This window comes from Pollicipes pollicipes, unplaced genomic scaffold, assembly GCF_011947565.3.
Source record: "Pollicipes pollicipes isolate AB1234 unplaced genomic scaffold, Ppol_2.1 Scaffold_3087;HRSCAF=3621_pilon_pilon_pilon, whole genome shotgun sequence".
In the NCBI taxonomy this organism is placed as follows: Eukaryota; Metazoa; Arthropoda; class Thecostraca; order Pollicipedomorpha; family Pollicipedidae; genus Pollicipes; species Pollicipes pollicipes.
In genome coordinates this window covers 46,570,142-46,586,623 of record NW_023596225.1, presented here as the reverse complement: position 1 = coordinate 46,586,623, position 16,482 = coordinate 46,570,142, and the positions used below count along the sequence as shown (strand labels likewise).

General features: G+C 57.1%; 1 pseudogene; it reads left to right on the top strand.

The window, feature by feature from the left end:
- Positions 1 to 1,462: 1,462 nt before the first annotated feature.
- Positions 1,463 to 16,330, top strand: LOC119090273 (coronin-1A-like; annotated as a pseudogene).
- Positions 16,331 to 16,482: the final 152 nt, after the last annotated feature.

Here is a 16,482-nt window from a genome sequence, read left to right as displayed (position 1 = left end):
GTGTGCACAGTGTCACCGGAAGGGATCATTGCGGTCATTCCGTGCGAAAGTGATCCCGAGCTGAAGGAGTGAGCGGACAGCGCGTGGCCTGAACGCCGCCAGAGCCGGCATAACTGGCAGACATCTGTCAAAACACGCGGCGTTGCACCCAGCATGTTGTGCTTTCGAAGTTCGGCTCCACAGATGTTCCGTTCTGACGGTAATGTGTCATTACCCTTTTCCGTAATTATAACTTCAAAAATTGTTCACTACTCTACGCTTGCTTTGCGACAGCTTATCGAACTTCATGCCATCCTAATACGCCTGCCTGGCAGCGCGGTCATCAAAGAGAGAACGAGGGGAGAGGAGAGAGAGAGAGAGCGAGAGAGAGAGAGGAGAGAGGGAGAGAGAGAGAGAGAGAGAGATAGAGAGGGAGAGAGAGGAGAGAGAGAGAGGAGGAGAGAGACGATCGGAGAGGAGAGAGAGAGGATGAGAGAGAGAGAGAGAGAGAGAAGGAGAGAGAGAGAGAGAAGAGAGAGGAAGAGAGAGAGAGAGAGGAGAGAGGGAGAGAGAGAGAGGGAGAGAGAGAGTGAGAGGGAGAGAGAGGGAAGGAGAGAGCAGCCACCACCACCCACGGCACACCGACTGCGCATCCAGAGCCCATTCGGCCTGCGGCCGCGTCTGTTGTCAGCGGCCCTGCCGGGGCCGCAGCGGAAGCCTGCCGGCAGCGTCGCGTGACGGGCGCCGCCGCCAGTTGCTCCCATGCAGCGTTCACATCCACGGCCACCCGCCACAAACCGCGCCACGGTGGCGCGAACGAGGTGGTCGGACTAGTGAACGCTGTGACGTCAGACCGCGCTGGCGCGGCCATGCGCCAGTCTGAAGCGGGCCGCCCTGCTACCGCCGGCGCCGGGGTCGGGCCGGGGCGCAGCTGATTGGCTGCTGCGTGCGGTGCTCTGGGTCTGGCCAGTCTCTGATCGGCGTGGTTTAGTGTTACCGATGGCGGTGCTGCCACCCGGACGCAGGTCACAGGTCACGGCTCTGAGTCACGCGCTAACATCCGGGTACGGCAGGTGGGAGTGGCTTCGGTTTGTTGTCGGCGAATGCCGCAGCGTGTAAAGATCGGACGGTACGTCAGGGACCAAAACCAACGGACTTTGAATCAAGCCAGCCATTTGTGTGCGGTGGCTCGGAAGTTGCCGTTTTCTTGTATGTTATTATTGTTTTTTTGTGTAAGCAGGTGCGATGAAATCAGTGCCTTTCACGATAAGGTACATTTATCTGCGATAGCATGCGTGGGTTGTTATCGATTTTCGTTCACTGGTTTGTCCTCTTTATGTTACTTTATATTTTCTTTTCCAGATGTTTTAAGTTGAGCTCGCTTTTGGCCCAGTTGGTTCCCCTATTCCGGCGAACGGCAACGCACAGATGAAGAACAACCAGTCCCAAGTAAGTCTTATCAGATATGGCAGTTTATTTTAAGATGTTTTCAATGTTCTGCACGTTTGCCGCATGAGCGCACATCTGTCACATAACCGGTGCCCTGCGGTTCATTTCACACAGGGTTTCAGCTCTAACTGGACCCCCGTACCGTTTTCAGTTTCTCCTTCCGGGGGGTGCGGAGCTCAAGTTCCGGCACATTTTCGGCTCGCCGGCGCGCCGCGACCGCTCCTACGACAGCCTCAAGATCACGCGCAACGCACACGATGGCCACTTCTGCGCGGCCAACCCGAAGTTCGTGGCTGTCGTCACGGAGGTGGCCGGCGGCGGAGCGTTCGTCGTCATCCCCCTGGAGCGGGTACGTGTGTGTGTGCCGCCGGTGCCTGACCCGAGCTCCCTCCGCGCGGTGAGGAGAACACTGTCCGAAGCAGTTCCCGCGTGGCAGCGAAAGCCATCGGGACATTTATCACGGCGGCAGCAATGCGTCGCCGGCCGCGCCGGTCACGTCTCAGTCGCGCCGTCCCTTCACACGGCCGCGCATGATTGCCGCCGTCAGCTGTCCGTGACATCCTCAGCTGACCACGGAAGAGGCGGCGGCGCGCGCGACCGTGACACAAAAACCGCTACCGATTGTCGGCGCCGGCGGCGGCGCGGCCGGCCGGGGTGCGCGCCGCATTCGTCGCGGCCGGCGCGGGACAGGGCTGCCCCTGCGCCGTCGCCCGGTGCCGGAGAAGAGCGCGCGACATGGGACCCGTTACCGTTCATCTCGTGCGACGCTCTGGATAGACCTCCGGGACGAGGCGGAACGCCGGCCGAAATCGGCCTCCGAAGCCGAGTGATGGAGGGCCCGCTGAGGCTGACCGGCCTCCAGCGGCGCTATTTCGGGTGGCGTTAGCGGCCATTAATCTTGATTCCGATAAATCTGGGGCAGTTCGTGCTGTTCCCCGGTGCCGTGAGGACATAATCATCCACTAAAGTGGTCCCGGTCGATGCATCGAAAGCGGCCAGGCTGCGCGCTGGCCGGTCGGACTGCCTGTAGCCGAGCTGAACTTTCTGGCAATTAAGATAATTATCTCGCTCATCGTGAGGTGCCTTTATTTCGGCATTTGGAGCACTTTTCCATCGAATTCCTGAGATTGTTTCCGCTGTCTTTCCGATAATTCTCGGTCATCTAGGTCGCCGTCACTGACATTAGGGGGTAGTTTAATGCCACCAACTAATCGCGCTTCTTTTGTTTTCGTTTTGTACGATATCGCAGATCTCATTTTGATACAGTGGGATGGTTTAGCAAGCCAACATCCACTGCGACGGGTATTGCTGTGTGTTTAGGCTATGCGGACTTGTGAAGCACTCTACGCTTTCGTCTCCCTTGCTGTCGTCGTTGACCTGACCAAATCGCCCCACAGACGGGCCGAGTGGACTCGTCCGTGGGGCGGGTGGCCGGCCACTCGGGGCCCGTGATGGACATCAAGTGGAACCCCTTCAACGACAACGTCATCGCCTCGGGCTCCGACGACTGCACGGTGAGTAAGCTCGTCCTCCCCGGCCGACCGCACCCGAGCCAGCGCACCTCCCGACAGTCAGTGAGCTGGCCCTCCGGGACCGAGCGCACCCGAGCCAGCGTACCCCCGACAGTCAGTAACTGGCCCTCCGCGACCGACCGCACCCAAGCCACCGCACCTCCCGGCGGTCAGTAAGCTGGTCCTCCGCGACCGACCGCACCCAGGCCAGCGCATCTCCCGACAGTCAGTGAGCTGGTCCTCAGCGACCGACCGCACCCGAGCCAGCGTACCTCCCGACAGGCAGTGAGCTGGTTCTCCGCGACCGACCGCACCCAAACCAGCACACCTCCTGGCAGTCAGTGAGCTGGCTCCCCGCGGCCGACCGCACCCGAGCCAGCGCACTTCTGACAGCAAAAACCGCTCAGCCCAACACAAAGCACTGCAGGCACACCACCGTCGAACACCGCTCCACAGTCCTCGAACGGCCACGCCCAGGCGTGAAGCAACGCGGTGTGTAATGGGATGACTGCGCCGGGCCAGCGGCGCGCCGTCGCTGGACCGGAGTCGCGTTGCCATCCGGGGAACGGACATTGCTTCAGTCCCACGAGATCCGCCGCTCACCGCTCGCCGCCGTTCGCTGCCGGGAGAAAGCCGGGCCGGGCGCGCGCGCCGCCGCCGGGCGAGAGGTGAACGCGGTGACATGTGGCGTCCATCGGGGAACATCTCGGGTGGATGACGGTGATGTAACCCGGTCGCCGTCCGGTGGCGGGCTGCGGGGAGAACTGCCGGGGCGTGACGGCGGGCCACTTGGTGAAGCCCGGCGGGGGCAGACAGGAGAGACTCGGCCATAGATGCCGAGCGCCGGCGTGGCCCGTGTCGTGACCCACACTGAAGCTCCCGGCATCGGCGTGACCCACACTGAAGCTCCCGGCATCGGCGTGACCCACACGGAAGCTCCCGGCATCGGCGTGGCCCGCGCCGAAGCTCCCGGCATAGGCGTGACCCACACTGAAGCTCCCGGCATCGGCGTGACCCACACGGAAGTTCCCGGCATCGGCGTGGCCCGCGCCGAAGCTCCCGGCATAGGCGTGACCCACACTGAAGCTCCCGGCATCGGCGTGGCCCGCGCCGAAGCTCCCGGCATCGGCGTGGCCCGCGCCGAAGCTCCCGGCGTAGGCGTGGCCCACACTGAAGCTCTCCTTCTCCGGCGATGGTATTGCATGCGTTATGCAATGAACATGGTGTGGGCTGCTCAGCCGCAAAAGATGCTTGCTACGGGCATGGAAAGCAGCTATTAGTCTACGTCTGGCGTAAGTGTTGTGTTGCATCATTTATCGGAATTCCTCAGGTTGAGAATCACCTATTACGATTGGCTCCCAAACCGCAAACGCGGTAGAATTCGGTGTATTTCGGTATTTCAAGCGGGACGGTACGAGCACGGGTGGGTCAGACATGGAGGCCTCTCACCTATGCGAGGGATTCGGCCGTCCCAATAGCACTGGTTGGCGCGTGGTAGGCGAAATGCCGGCTGGTGTTTTTGCCCACGAAGAAGGAAATATTGTATCAAATTATTATGCTTTATGAGGTTTACTCACGAATGCACGGCAGACAGCAGAAGACGGAATGATGGAAAGGCGTGGTTATGACCACATTGCGTGAGCATCGCTGCCCAGGTGTTGTCCCTGAGCGCCGCCTCCGGACGAGCTTGTGATCAGGTCACTCTAGTTAATGCCTTCCACGCGGACTTGTGCTTGGTTCCACTTCAGCAGGATCTACCTCCCCCTGACGCGTACCATATGGCGTTGACTTGACCCCGACTTGGAACATCTTCGCGCCACTAGATATCGCTCAATTTCGAAGTCGATTCTGACGCAAGCGACAACAGCTGTGATATGATTTATGCTGTAGGCTTCACAAAAACATTGGCGAAATCCTCGAGTTGATAACATTTAAGCGTGGTCCCATGCAAGAGGTCAGAGACCTGACTACATTGGAAATTGCACACTGGATTGTTTGACACTGCCGGAACAGATCGTTCCGGCTATCTGATACGGTCGAATTAATTCGGATGAGCATCGATACCGAGCAACTGAGCTGGCGAAAAGGTTAGAGGAGATTTCCGTCCGTCAGGCATATCATGTGACTCACTGTGCGTAGGTTGGCTATAATTGTGAATGTTTGGTGACGTGTCACAGAAAGACGCACATTGTGACAATGGTCGTTGCACGCGACTGTCTTTCGATGAACTCTCAAAACAGCCTGGATAGCATAGAACACGAAACCCGCGACCTTGCTGCGCTGGCTCAAATTTGTAGCCGTGATTGCTGGTCAGGTGTCCATCAGAGAGCGAATCAGCTTCCCCGTTCGGCGCATCCAAGCCTGCCCACTGATGAAACGATGCTCCTACCCACTATCGACGAATCAGATGACCTTTCCACGCACGATCAGTGTCACACAGCCGCCGCCCGCACCGCCTGTGCCGCAGGTCAAGGTGTGGTACATCCCCGACACGGGCCTGAACGGCAACCTGACCGAGTGGCTGGTGGACCTGCGCGGGCACAAGCGGCGCGTCAGCTACATCGACTGGCACCCGACCGCCGAGAACGTGCTCATCAGTGCCGGCCTCGACCACCTGGTGAGTGGCGCGCGCTCGTCACCTAGCGCGACCGTGGCGCCTCCAGCTTCGAGGCAGCGGACGGGGCGTTGCGTTTCCCTGGCCGGGTGGAATGTGTTACGGATGGAGGAGGAAGGTGAGATGAAAGAGGAAAGGAGGTGGGATAATGGGAATTTGACTCGCCTATGAATTTCACGCGGTTGTTAAGCGCGACAAAGTTGCCTATTCACGGCGGCATCAGCGTTGTCAGCACCCGCGCCACACGGTCTCCTGGCGTCTTATACGGCCCATCTAGCGCGTTATCAGTGTCTTGACGCGTTTGACAGCCAGCAGGCCACGGCGATCCTGGCAGCCATCATGGACGCAGCCAAGCCGTGCGATGGCCGCGCTAAAGACCGGTCACTAACCACTGCTTCTGGGATGTCGTGGGAACGTGCACGGCGTGCGACCCTGATGGACAGCGCCGAGAGTGGAACCTGGCAGACACGCCAGCCGTCTGAAACGTGCTCCCGCCACCGAATCAGCTCCTGTGCACGCCCCTGGCCGTGATAATGAGCGCAGAATCATGGTCGGGTGGAGCCCGCCGTCGGTCGCTTGTGTAAACAACGATTATAGCAGCGCTGTGTCATGGCAACCGGGGACGACTCTGAAGTGCTGTTCCCTTTGTTGGTTCGCGAAACAACGCCCTATTTTTCTTACCAGCTGCAAGTAGCTCATCGATGGAGCCATAGCTATATAACCATCGACGATATTGACCCATAGCAGCAGGGTGGCACACGAAGGGATGCGCGCCCGCTCTCGGCCATGTTGTCAGTTAGCAATATCATCCGCACATGGTGTGCAGGCAGGCAAATCGAATATTGGTGTTTGCCATATCCCCTGCCCCCATGCCCCTGCAAATCCACAATGGTGAGAATGGAGTCATGGCGTCTCACCACTCAAAGATGACAAAAGGCAAGAATTGTCACCTTTAAGGCCTGATCTTTGGACAGCTTGAGCGGAATTCGGAGTCTTTCCTGTCTCGCCAGCTTGGATTCTGGTTACCATATGCTCGATGTTTCAGGGTTGGCCCCCACTTCGATCTATTTTCGCCACCCCAGCTTTTGAATTATTTTGAAAGGGTTCAGGACAAAAGCGCCACTATTGGCCGTGACCTTCGACCTTCCGGCCAAATCACGATTCCGCCGCGCCGCCGCACCACGCCAGCGATCTGCGACCCGGCTGACTCAGCGCGCGCCACGCGCCGGCAGATAATCGTGTGGAACATCAGCAAGGGTGAGGTGATCAACGCCATCGACTGTCACCCGGACGCCATCTTCGGCATGTCGCTGAACCGCGACGGCTCGCTGCTGGCCACCACGTGCAAGGACAAGAAGTTGCGCATCATCGAGCCGCGCTCTGGCCGCGTTCTGCAGGTCAGAGGTCACCGCCAGGTCCGCGGGGCCAGCGCGGAGGTCATCGACACCAGCATGAGACACCTGCCGCCATCAGGTGGTTTTCTTGCTGGTTTCCGACTAGGCGAGAGGTCACTGCAGGCCTTCTGCCATGTCAGTTGTCACCGCCGGTGGCCCGCGACCGGTCAGAGGTCAGTGACTGAGCTAAAGGTCACTCATTCACCGTTCATCGTACGTGCCGATGGCGGTTCGTCGATCCTTGTAGTCATTTTCTTTGTCGAAATATCTGCCACGTGCTTTCATTGACAACGGCTCTGACAGGCAGGTCACGCATAAATGTTCAGAGAATGTCGCGTTTGATCGGTAGTAAATGCTGATGGATCTGTCCGGGTTTCGCTTCTGAAATGGAATAGGGTCTTATGCAATTATGTCAGTTACAAATCAGTCAGAGCACTATAAGAGCTACGCCTATGTTCACAAAATCCCCTATTTTGTTAATGTCAGAAATTTGATAGTTTCGAAAGCCTGACAAGAAAATGAGTAACTAATAAAGGCTAATGCAGAAGACTACAGTAGGAACCACTTTATTTCATCGTTGTCATTGTTGTCATTGGGCCTTTCGATGTACTCCGCTGGTGAGGCTGTATGACGTCGCCTGCCTCTCATTCTGATAGGAAAGGCGGCCACCGCGAGGAGTCGGACACTTGACTTCATCATCAATATCAGAACAAATTATGTGTTTTGCACTCCCAATGGTTCATTGTCAAATGTTATGCCATTGTATTTGAGTAATACGATAATCAAACACACGCATTATTGTTGCAAGTTAGAGGTAATAAATCAGCTATTTGTTTTTGCAAGTTAGAGGTAATTAATCAGCATCTTAGATATGGGCAGCATTGTGTCAGGTGATTCTGTACAAAACACCCAGTGACATCACCGTGCATTTTGGAATATGCGAAGGAAGCCATTTCCAAAAAGAGAAACGATGGTTCTACCGTTGAATATCTGCAATCGTGATGTATCTTTTTCTGTATTTAACTCGGTTCCTTTAAACGAGTCGTCATTTGCAATATCGGTATTGCTTTGTCATCTGTAATTGCGAGTTGCAAGAAGTGTTTGCAGAACAGACAGTGAGGCTCCACAATGTTGCAATCATAGTTTGAAGCTCAGATCAACCACACCGTTTCACGAAATGACGTCCTCAGCCCTTCCCAATGTGTCGGATTTTTCATTTAGGCTTTAAGCCAACTGATTGATCTTTTGATGGTCGTGGGTCTAACCCATCGGGCAGCCTTACAACCACTTGGACACGTGTGCGAACATCGCAGTCTTTTGGCATCGACGCTGTCCTCAAATTACCGCTCCAACAGCCGTCACAACCTTCGATGCACTTTGCGTCCTCTTCAGAAGCATACCTGCTGGTGTTATTTCTTGTCGGTTTTTTAGACGCCCAAACTGCACCGAAATGAAAGGTTCAAAGTTGGTAGAAACCTGATGATTAAATATAGATAAGACGTCCGCGTATGCACTGTTTCGAACACAGGTCTTGTCATCATGTATGTAATGGAGTTATCACCCGGATATTGCCTCACAATGCCGAGCCGTGGGCGAAAATGCACTGCATACCTCGGTGCGGCGAGGCACCGCACCTCACGACGCCGGTCCGCCGTCGGTTGTGACCTGCTCTGTTGATGACGTGACCTGTCCTTGCCCCACTACTGGATGTGACCTGCCCCGGTGCCGGTGTGACCTGCGCCAGCGGCGGTGTGACCTGCCCTGCCCACTGCCGGACGTGACCTGCCCCGGCGGCGGTGTGACCCGCCCCCTCCCCCTCCTTGTCGCCAGGAGGGCCAGTGCCACGAGGGCGCCAAGGCGTGTAAGGTGCAGTATCTGGGCGACACGGGCCGGGTGCTCACCACCGGCTTCTCCAAGTTCTCGGACCGGCAGTACGCCGTCTGGGACGAGCGCCGCCTCAGCGAGCCGCTCCGCCTCGAGAACATCGACTCGTCGTCCGGCATCATCTACCCCTTCTACGACCCGGACACCCGCGTCCTCTTCCTGGCCGGGAAGGTGGGCCGCCGACAGGGCAGCCAGTCGCGACTCTCGTCGATGGCTGTGATATGCATCTGTGGACGGTGGTTTGATTGTGACGTGCGGGCCGAACGATGCATAGGGGCATGGATGTCACGATGCTTTAAATGCTGCCGGGGCTCAGTTTATTTTGGTGCAATGATATCTCGTAGCAATGAAATAGGGTTACGCACCTGTACAAAAGTGACATTCGTATGTGGTGTGGAAGTGGGGGTCATCGCCATAGCGCGATTACAGGGATAAGTCACGATAATGCGATCGCAGTCGATGTTTTTACGGCACGTCGTTTGGCTACCGAGTCCTTAAGAGCCTAGCTGACCAACACCAATTGGAAGGTGATCTTTGCTGCTCCCGTCGTTCGGAACACATGTGCCCACGTCTAAGGGGCAGCCATGCCCGTCCTGCCCTGACCTGCCGACCCGGTGTGGTCCGACAGGGCGACGGCAACATCCGCTACTACGAAATCGTGGACGAGCCCCCCTGGTGCCACTACCTGAACCAGTACATCTCGGGCTCGCCGCAGCGCGGCCTGGGCGTGCTGACCAAGCGCGCCATGGACACGCGCCGCTGCGAGATCTTCCGCTTCTTCAAGCTGCACGCCACCAAAGATCTGTGCGAGCCACTCACCATGATCGTGCCGCGCAAGGTACGCCGCCGGGAGGAGGAGGCGGGAAGGTGTGCCATGGTACGGGACGCATGAGACGCGGGGCGTCAGCCAGCCCAGATGGCTTTTGATAAGAAACGCGGCTACATTGGGGGAGGAAGAGACCTTGTAAGCGCTGAAAGCCCTTCAGGCATCTCCATGACCAGAATGAAAAGGATCCCGAGTCTGAGATTCAGAGGCTTGCACTTGTGATCGCGGACAAACTGCACACGAACAGGGTCATGGGGGGCGATTGCAATTGATGATGGAGTGGCATCCGATGAAGTGTAATGGCAATGGCCCATTCCGTGCCGGTGTCAGAGCCGCCCGTTTCTCCGGTGACGCGCCGTGACCTGACACACGCGCTTGCGTGTCTGCGCCGCAGAGTGACCAGTTCCAGGAAGACATTTATCCGGACACGGCGGCACCGACGCCGGCCCTGACCGCCGAGGAGTGGATCGCCGGCCAGAACAAGCCGCCCGTGCTCATGTCCCTGCGCACAGGTGAGGCCGCCGGCGCCAACGTGTGGAAGGATGTGTAGAACGAATGAAGCGCCGCTGGAATGCTGTCTGCATGCGGCTGCTATCTGGTAGGGCCAGGACCCGATATGAGCCATCTGAACACGTGAAGAGTGAGAGGAGCGTTGAGCAGAGGGAGTGAAAGTGCGCGGAAACCAGATGGTGTAAACGTCTTGGTGTGCGGATCTTCTGAATGGGAAGGGAATGAACGAATGCTCGTGTCTCGTGCGCCGCGCCACATGTACGTGCTTTGTTCCTACTTTGGGCGAGCCGCGCGGTTTTTGCCGAAGCTTGCCCGCTACCTGGGCTATGAATACCCGGGCCCCTCCGGTCCAAGCAGAGCGAGGTGACAGAAAGAAAGAGTAATCGATGCTGCTGAATGTGGATGGGAGGGCGGTTTAAACCGTCCGCGCATAATGGTGTGTGAGATGCGTGCACGAATTTGTGCGAGTTTGCATGTGTGCGATGCAAGTGTAGAGCATTACCCCGTTTTGTGCGAACCAAATGCCCAGTTTTTTCGGTCATATTTATTTTATGATGTTTTTAATATTTGTTGAAGTTTTGGTTCCATGGTGGGAGTCAGAGCGATCACTGAAGGAAAGATACCCAAAGACATTCAGAGTCTTACCCATAGGCTCATGGATTGGTGTTGACTTGCACGTGAAATTTGACGCTTCTTTTCAGGCATCAATCGCTACCAATGCATTTTGGATGTAGTGTGGTTGCAGGAAAGACGAATTTGTTTCACAATAAGCGAGAGTCGTGTCGCGAAAGTAATTGTGGAATGGTTGAGCGTGTGTCACGCTCAGTCAGGAGTTCATGTCATTTATCACCATCACTTCACTATACTGCCAGAATTTTGTTCAACTGGATGTTCGTTTCATTTCATTATTTTCGTGTTATTTTGAATGAAGTATATCATTCCTCTGTTTTCCCACTATAAAAAAATAGGCGTCGTATATCTAACGACTCCTGAATGCAGGCACACTTCTTGATCGTTTGGCATGGATCTGATAGCAACAGGCGACCCCCCCCCCCCCCCCCCCCCCCCCACTGCGGCATGTCATCGCCTCTAGTGCCGCATGTGACAGGGCGCCGGTCTCACCCGCACTCGTGTGACCCCGTGCCCTCGGGCTACAGTCGGCGTACCCCCAGGCGTGGCGGTGCGCACCCACAAGCCGGTCGGCCTCAACCGCGCTCAGGACGGCCTGATCGCCGGCGACCGCAACACCGACCGCAAGTTCGCCTTCATCTCGTCCGGCACGCGGCCCGACTACCGGCCGCAGCAGGTGCGTCACCGCCGGCGGCGGCGTCAGGGCAGGCGCCGGCGGCCGGCCGGGGCGGAGAGTGAGGCTCTGTGAAGACGGCGACGCCCGTGGACGCGTCATAGGGACGGTTTGCCCCGCCGCGTTGTCGGCGCCGACGCAATTTTGCTTTGTTGACTTCGACGACGGCTTGTGTGCTGCTTTGTTGACTCCGACGACGGCTTGTGTGCTGCTTGGTGTCCAGCACAGTTGTGCGGTTTACTGGACGAGCTAATGAGACTGCGCCGCGGCCGACCTGACGAACTAACACCGAATGAACCGCATTACAGGAGAAAAACAACAAAACCAACAAAGAGAACGTGTCCCCTCGTCCGAAAGCTTCCCGCCCTGGCCCGAGTGCCGCCGGTCCCCGCTCCCGTATGTCCAAATCCGTCTCTGAGAAGGACCTCAGCCGCTGGAAAGCCGACCTGACCATCAGCGAAAAGTCGGGCAAAATCAAGGAGATTATCGAGCTGCTGGAGCGTCAGGCGCGCGCGCAGATTCTGCGGGCCTCCGACCCGGCTGGTAAATCACGCGCCCCGCTCGGTGACGGCTGGCGCCCTGCGCGGCGCCAGACCCGGCGCGCGCCCCTGGTGACGGCTCTTACTCGGTCTGACCCTGCTTCAGTCAGCGCTGCCCTGTGCCCAGGCTCCTTCGACTTTGGTGTAGTGCCACAGCACAGTCTGTCACGATCACCTGTCATCTGTCTGTCACGGAAAGTGGTGGCGGATGATGATTCATTCCGCTCCGCCTTCAGCTCGTGCTGGATAAGGACTTCATATTCAAGGTTGATTTTTGTGATGTGTCGCAACGTATATATCATTTAGGGAAATTTGAGTGGAGCAAAGGAACGATTTTAGGAATGTCAGCTGAATTGCGCTTCGTCAAGCAACTACAAAGCACCATATCGTCTCTTCTTGTTTCTCCTGAGCGCGAATAACCATCTTGGTCTTCGATGTTCAACCCAGCTGTCCAAGGGCTTAGCGGACTACAGCCACGCTTCTTCCATCTCCTGCTCTTCATGAAAATTCGCTTTTTCCCCTCGGCGCCGTCTGGCGCGCACACTCGCCTTCCGCACGCACACGGGCGTGGACAGCGAGCCGTCGGCACACACCCGCGAGCTCGCCACGTGCACCGGCTGACCGCGTGACCCGTCTGTGACCTGACCTGACCCGTGGTGCGTAGGACACCTCTGAGGACAGTGGCGTGACTTCTGCTGACTCTTCTGACGAACCAGCTGACACAGGGGACGACGACCTTGACAGCGACGACCGCCGACCGCAGGTGCGAGCCCGAGCACCCCGCGCGCTTCACTGCTCACGACAGGCGGCATGGGTGCTGGATGGGACTTCGCACAACCGTTGGATGGGAACGCTCCAAGAACGCTAGTGTTACAAGTCATGTTCGTTCGGTTCTGTCTTTCAATGAGCTGCCGCTAATTGCAGACGCTATGGGCCATGGCGCTTGCATAATATATGTATATATACATATATATATATATATATATATATATATATATATATATATATATATATATGTGTATATATATATATATATATAAGCAGTATTCTAATTTGTCTGATTAAGATTACACCTTATATCTAGTGAACGATCGCATTATGCACAGCAATCAGTGGATGACCGTCAGAACACATCTGCCCCCGATTGATTGATCCAGATCGCTGTTTTTTGTCGTCTGTCGCCCGCACAGCGTTGCACGTATGACTCATGTTTCAGGAACGACTAAACGATGCGAACAAACCAGCGTCCAAGTTTCAGCAGATCCAGCAGATGTGGACTGAGCAGGTAATACAGCTGGCCGTCTGACACCGCACGTCACTGCCGGCACGGAAACTCCTGACTCACAGAGCGTCGTCAAACTCCTGACTTACGGAGCGTCGTCAAACTCCTGACCGACGGAGTGTCGTCGTACAAACTCCTGACTCACGGAGCGTCGTCAAACTCCTGACTTACGGAGCGTTCTCACACAAATCCGTGACTCACAGGGCGTCGTCACACAAATCCCCGACTCACGGAGTGTCGTCACACAAACTCACAAACTCCTGATCTACGGAGTGCCGTCCGTGCGGGCGCCGCCACGGTGCCGTTAAGAGCGGCCTGCCCCCGGTCAACGACCGGGGAGTTGGCAGAGTTCTCGCCGTTCTCAGCCTTCGAGTCGTGTTCAGCGTGTTCTGTCCTGATGCGCGCCATGTAGTTGGGCCCGCGTGACCCGCGTGAGCTCACAGTGGTCGACCCTGGTCACTGTTCTGTGACCCCACATGACCTGTGTCCATCCTCAGGAGCCTACCGGCCGGAACCCACCGGCGGCCGACTCTGACCTCGCCTGACCTGCGTCCATCCCCAGGAGCCCACCGGCGGCCGACTTTGACCCGACCTATATCCATATTCAGGAGTCGACCGGCCGGAGTCCACCGGCGGCCGACTCTGACCTCACCTGACCTGCGTCCACTCCCAGGAGCTGACCGGCCGGAGTCCACCAGCGGCCGACTCTGACCTCACCTGAACTGCGTCCATTCCCGGGAGCCCATCGGCCGGAGTCCACCGGCGGCCGACTCTGGCTCGACCTGAATCTATCCTCAGGACCCGACTGGCTTGAGTCCACCGGCGGCCGACTCTGACCCAACCTGTGTCCACCCTCAGGAGCCGACCGGCCGGAGTCCACCGGCGGCCGACTCGGGCTATCAGTCGATGCCGCTAAAGTCGTGGAACGGCCTGCCGAGCGCGCCGGAGCAGCTGGGCGGCCACCGTCCGGTCACAGTCACCCCGGCCCGCCCCGAGCCCACCCACAAGGCAGAGGTGGAGGTCAGTCGCCGCGTTCTGGTGCTGGCTGGCCGCCTGCCCCGGCAGACGAGGCTCTGGAGTGACGGGCGGCGCCGGAATGTTGTGGTGTAGTCAGCGGGTGAAACCGCTGCGCGGCGTCATGGTTTGGCGTGGAGTGGAACCGGCCTTCAGAGTGGATGGCCGTTGATTGCTTAGTCGTTGATTGCCTAACCGTTAATTGCCTAGCCGTTAATTGCTTGGCCGTCATTGTCATCCACTAGACTTTGTTTGCGTAACACGAGGCCACAAAAGCTAGTCGCGTGGCCGACTTAATTTGCCTGGAATGCATGCTAATTGCTATCATATATTTTCTCTCATCCTCCATTCTCCATTTCTTCCTCACCTAGGTTCGTGCGTTCATAATTTGGGAGAACAATTTTGGGTATTAAGCGGGGTGTGAAGGCTGCTTGGTGTGTTACAAGGTTCGTTGGCTGCAACGCTTACTGAACTAAGGCCGATGTCATCACTGTAAACGAGCAAAAACATGTTCCCATGTCGCGGTTTTTCTTCACAAGCCATGCAATTGGCAGAGACTGTGGCGCCCTCTTTTCTAGCTCCGTAAGCGGTACGCAGAACAGGCCGAAGAGATCAAGCAGCTGAAGAACATGCTAAACATCAAGGAGCAGCGGATCAGGGAGCTGGAGGACCAGCTAGACAACGTCCTGAAAACACAGAACGAATCTACAGCGTGAGCCGCGCCCATTTCGTGATATGTCCGCCTAGAAATGAGTTGTGGGCCGCGCGTCAGCCAGCTGATGGCCCACAGGCTTCGCGTGCCACGTGGTTTGGCACCGGTCGGGCCAGGTCCCCCACCTGGGGGAGTGCCAGTGGGACGTGCTGATGAACAGCGAGAGGTCACCACTGTTCGAGGTTCTGGCGAAGGCTGCCAGAGACAGACAGCAGTGCGTCGGTGCGATCGCTTCTTGCGCTTGAGCGGCCGCTTAAGCGTAAGGAAGGTGGTCCTTGATGCCACCTCGCTGCGCAAGCAATGTGCAACAGCTCGCCACCGGTTGTAGACGGTGGCACGGAGTTACGGTTTCGTTTTTTATAGAAGCGGCATGCGTGCATATGTGTGCGCTGTGATGGCGCGTTTCCGTCAACATCTCAAAAGATGAACACGAAATGCCAGCTTACGACCGGCTTCCCATTGCATTCATGCTCTGGGTTTCACCGGTTGGAGACGGTGTCGTATGGGCGAGGACAGAGGACAGGACGGCACAGACCGCGGTGCGTACCTCCGGCGAGAGAAGTGGGGCGCCAGGAACACGCGCCATCGCTTCGGTCCGCAGCGATGCGGTGTTTTGAGAGGAGAGGGCGGTACGGCCGGTACGACTCACGGCTGTCGCGGTACCCCCTGCGCGGTCGCGGACGCGGCGTGGATGAGAGGAATAATTTATTTAAACAGAAGGCGCTATCAGCTGCTGTGATATCTTTTAGGTGCTGGTGTTTCTGAAATTTGAAGGCGCTCCAGAAAATACCGTATAAGCAGAACATGGATGCCTTGCCTCTGCGGCAGCACGTGAAAAGCGTTTTTACGTTTAAGCCTCCGTCGCTCCTGTTGCTGTATGAACGTTTCTGTATTATGTCAGTGACGTGACCTGTGTAGCCACTAAGCGAATCGCATGGGGGCCAACACCATACCGCGAAAACCTGTCAGGTGGGTCGAGAGGATTTTTGGCGAACAATATTACATGCCCTTTCAATCCTCAAAATGGGGCACGTTGTCGTGAACTATGCCCTATGTACTCGGTGCACGTCCGGGATAACATGGCCATACAGTGGGCCCGTATACTCGAGGTCATGTCGCGGCCTTACCATTGCTGCCTGTATTGAGTGGATGTCAATGTGGAGGTGTGAGCGCATGTTCGGCGCAGCGGCGAACGGCGCAGGCGACGCACAGGGCCGATGGGCACGCAGGCGTGCTCGTCGCAGCGAGTGACGAGCGTCCTGTGACGTCATACCATCGTGTGACGAGCGTGTACAATATATTAATCCCGCTGGCGTACTGGGCTACTGACGGCGGGATGTCGCGGAGCGGCGCTGCAACGCTTGGCTACAGCTGCGAGGGTACATGCTCTGACCACGGCGTCGGCTGTTCAGGTGCCTCACACTACAAACGTAGGAGATCTTCTGGCTGATGATACTGGCAGCTG